Source organism: Triticum dicoccoides, chromosome 1A (assembly GCF_002162155.2).
Source record: "Triticum dicoccoides isolate Atlit2015 ecotype Zavitan chromosome 1A, WEW_v2.0, whole genome shotgun sequence".
Classification (NCBI taxonomy): domain Eukaryota; kingdom Viridiplantae; phylum Streptophyta; class Magnoliopsida; order Poales; family Poaceae; genus Triticum; species Triticum dicoccoides.
The window spans coordinates 583,188,958-583,192,999 of NC_041380.1; the positions used below are offsets into that span (position 1 = coordinate 583,188,958).

General features: G+C 39.4%; 1 long non-coding RNA gene across 1 annotated transcript; it reads right to left on the bottom strand.

Annotated features, from left to right (window-relative positions):
• Positions 1–341: 341 nt before the first annotated feature.
• Positions 342–815, bottom strand: LOC119342198. The gene is made up of 3 exons (XR_005165459.1): positions 780–815; positions 570–683; positions 342–466 (listed from the first exon to the last, which is right to left on the bottom strand). It is a non-coding gene; the product is annotated as an uncharacterized LOC119342198 (long non-coding RNA).
• Between the last annotated feature and the right edge of the window lie 3,227 nt (positions 816–4,042).

The window sequence follows — 4,042 nt, forward strand, 5'->3', positions numbered from 1 at the left end:
TCACCACCAGCGTAATACGATGTAAGCATAGTAGTGGTTGGTCAATTCATTGCAATTTGCAGTTTGTGCTAGCACGACAACTGCAGTCGCCCCTGATGTGGCAACTGAAGTTTTACTGGCATGGCAACTATAGTTGCATCGGCATGGCAACCGCAGTTGTTCCTCCATGGCAACTGCAGTTGCGATAACATGGCAACTTTAGTTGCTCTGGCATGGCAACTGCAGTTGTTTCTCCATGGCAACTGCAAGTGTCCACTTATGGCAACAACAGTTGTCCAGGGATGGCAAATGTAGTTTTAAATTCATGGCAATTGTAGAAGTCCAGCCATGGCAATTTGGAGCTGCCAACTATGCCCCTTCTGCTAATTGAACATCCGCAACTTCACTTTTTTTATGGACTGACCTGTGTATGACGTCGATGGCAGGTACATGGGTGCTGGCTGATGCCACGTGCTGCATGAAGGCCCTGCATTTTCACCCGTGATAACTCGTGAGTCCTCTTGCCAGTTTTTTTGCATGTCCATTTTTCACGTCCACAGCAGTATGTGTTTTTTTTGGTTTTGCATTACCTTGATTAGCCATACTAGCTAGTTGAGGTTGGTTGCCCGTACATATGTCAGTGTTAGCGCCTTGTGACTGAACTTGCCATGGGGCCCCCCTGAGAGTGTTTTGGTCATAAGAACCTGCAAAAAATGGGAGTGTAGGACATAAGTAGAATGTCATCTTCATCGTTGCGAAGTTGGCAACTGCTCTCTTCTTTTTGTTACCACGCATCATACCTACGCCTGCATACTGTTCTAGTAGTGGCAGCAACGGCCCTGCAGAGATGAGTTGACTATACTCTGCTGCATCCCAAGGCGGTCTTTCTGGCCTTTGAGAACCCCAAGCATCAGCGCCACCTTCGCGATTCATCCTTTCCGCGTCTCGATTCTTTTCCGACATGTTCTCAATCACTGGATGATCAAAAAGGCATCAATAATCCACAAGAATTGAATTCTTCTGTTGCTTGCACATGGAAGATAGGGATGGCAAGCAACAGGTCAAAATAGGTGGCAATTGTCATCATACACAAGCAGCAACTGTCGTTACACACAAGTGGCAATTATTTTTTCCCACCCTCTTCATTCAAAAAATCGTCCTTCCTGCCCTTTTTTAGGGATTCCTACTCATCCATTTCATACCCAACTACTTAAGTGCCTAAACTAGGCACCTAAGTTAACCTCAAACATAGTACATGGCAGATCTGGTGTATTCTGCCTGGCAATTGCGAATATACACCGAACCATGCAGTGTTCTACCCCTATAGTATGGACCCAGTACAAGATCGGGAGATTTTCAGCCTTAAGGATAAGAGGGAAGGACGAGATCGAGAATTTTCACCTGGTTTTAGTTGATCGTGTCTGGAGGGCTGGATTGGAGTGGGCGGCTAGGGATGGGAAGGGTTAGGGTGTGGTTTGGGGTCGGAGCGCCCTATGGATCTGCCCTGGTTGCCATGGCAACCAAGGATGGCCGGCGACGGATGTCGGGGTTCGAGAGGTGGGGGACGATGGCGGCGTACGAGAGAGGGGATGGATCGGAGGCGTGGATCGGCTGGGTCGTGCGGGCAGCCGGTCTTCTGGCCCGGACGGGGCAGTGCGGGCGGGGTTGCCACACACCGGACGTGCGGGCCGTGCTTTTGTGCGCTCGGACGTGGTCGTGCGGGCCGATCCCCGTCTATGCCGCACGAGGCGTGCGGGCGGGTTCCTATCGACGCCACACGTGTGGCAGTTATTCGGACCCTAAAAAAATGATATTTCCAGTCTCTAAAAAACCAAGAAGGTCAAATTGAAATAATAGAGAAGTTCATTTTTTTTATATAAAACAATTTTTTTCCATTTCCAGCAAGACCCTAAGTTCAAAATTAAGTTACGAAGCGGTTCGATATTTCTTCTTAGTGGCCACATATTGTGTTTTTTTAAGAAAAATGTGTGTTCCAACTTTTAAAAAATAGAGCAGTTTCATTTTTATAAAAACCCAGAATTTCCAAGTTATTAAAGAATAAATCCAACAAGTTCAAGTTGAAAAAGGGAATTAGTTTGATGTTATTTAAAAATAAAAAATTATTTTCCCAAAATAAAACAAAGAAGTTCAAATTTAAAAAAAGCGAGAAGTTCGAAAATTGTAAAAACCTAAAATTTATATGCTCAAAAAGGAAGGTCGGATTAAAAAGCCAAGCAATTCAAAAAGGTTTATAAAAATATATTTTCCCTCTTTTCAAGAAATACCTTGAAGTTCAAATTTAAATAATTCAGTAGTTCAATATTTATTACATAACTAGAACTTTTCCAGTTACTAATGAATAACACCAACAAGTCCTAATTAAAAAACTGAAGATGTTTGATATTTATAAAAAAAAATTTAGCTTTTTCCAAATACAAAAGATTAAAACCAAGAAGTTAAATATAAAAATTCAGAATAGTTCAATGTATATAAAAAACTCAGGTTTTCTCATTACTACAGAATAAAATCAAGAAGTTTAATTGGAAAAAAGCAGAGCAGTTTGATATTTATGTGAAAAAATCGGATGTTTATTGTTACCAAAGAATAAAATCAATAAGTTCAATTTCAAATAACGAAGAAGTTTGATGTTTCTAAAAAACCTCCAATTTTCACATTTCTAAAAAAACACAATGAAGTTTAAATAAAAAGGGCAGAATGGTTCAATGTCTATAGAAAACTCAGATATTTTCACGTAACAAAGAGAAGTTCAGATTGATAAATGTCAGAAGTTCACGTACTACACGGTGTGCATTTGTGTATGAACAAAAATAATGAAAAGGCAAAGGCTAAAAGTTTTGTTTCTAGAAGTTCAAGTGCTTGGCCCGACAAAGTTCAAAAATTCTTGTGAGAAAGGTTGAACAAAAATACGTGACCGAAGTTCAAGGTGAAAACAGCGAGAAATTCAACTACTAGACGTAATGCGTTTTAGATAAGAATATAATAATAGAAAACAAAGAGATTAAGAGGTTTCTTGTAAGAAGTTCACGTGCTCCTCCATGCACGGTTCACAATTTATGTTGCGGGACACCCGAGCTCCCATTACATATTTTAAAAATGGCAAAAAAATGATGTCCCACCTTCAATTGCGTGTAATTCGACGTATACACAAACATGCGACAGAAGTTCATAGTGAAAACAATGAGAGGTTCAAGTACTGCAAGGAATGCCTTTCAAGTGAAAATAAAAGTATAAATAAATAAAAGCATAAAAGCTTTGTTGAAAGAAGTTCAAGTGCTTTGTCCTGGGAAGTTCAAAAATTCTTGTGAGAGAGGTTCACCTTGTATTTCCATGTTCGTAAACACAAAAAATAAATTGTTTTTTTCCTTTTAAAATAATTCTCTCAATCCACAAAGAAGTTCAGTTATTATTTGGGAGCAATTTGATTTCAAAAAGAAAATAAAAAATTCAAACTATAAAAATGGAAAAAGTTCTTGTACTACATGGTGTGTTTAATATGAGAAAAATTAATAAAAAGGCAAGGTCCAATTTTTTTGTTGTTATAAGTTCAAGTCCTCGGTCACGGAAAGTTAAAAAATATATTTGTGAGAGAGGTTTGTACAAAAGGAATATCATTTGTGTAACACTAACGAATGAATGAGATAATTACAAACGAAAGTACGTCACAGAAGTTCAACGTAAAAACAGCAGGAAGTTCACCTACTACACTGAATGAATATCAGATGAAAAACTTTTAAAACCACCGCGAGTATGAAAAAATGATCAACACGGGAAAGTTGCGTGTTTACATCAGCTTTCCATTGGTATATCACTCGTTGAATTCCGGGGAGTGGATGGAGAGCTACGAGTAGTGGATGGAGATCTGCGAGCAAAAAAAACACATCAAAAATAGAGTGAAGTTCAGGTAGACATGCTGAGAAGTTCAGGTTCTTCACGCAGTGCATTTTCGGAGAATCTGTTTCGCGATAAAGGCAGAACGAATGATCTCTCCATTTTTGCAATTACTTGAAAACGGCTACGAATCAGAGAAAACCATCAACATGAA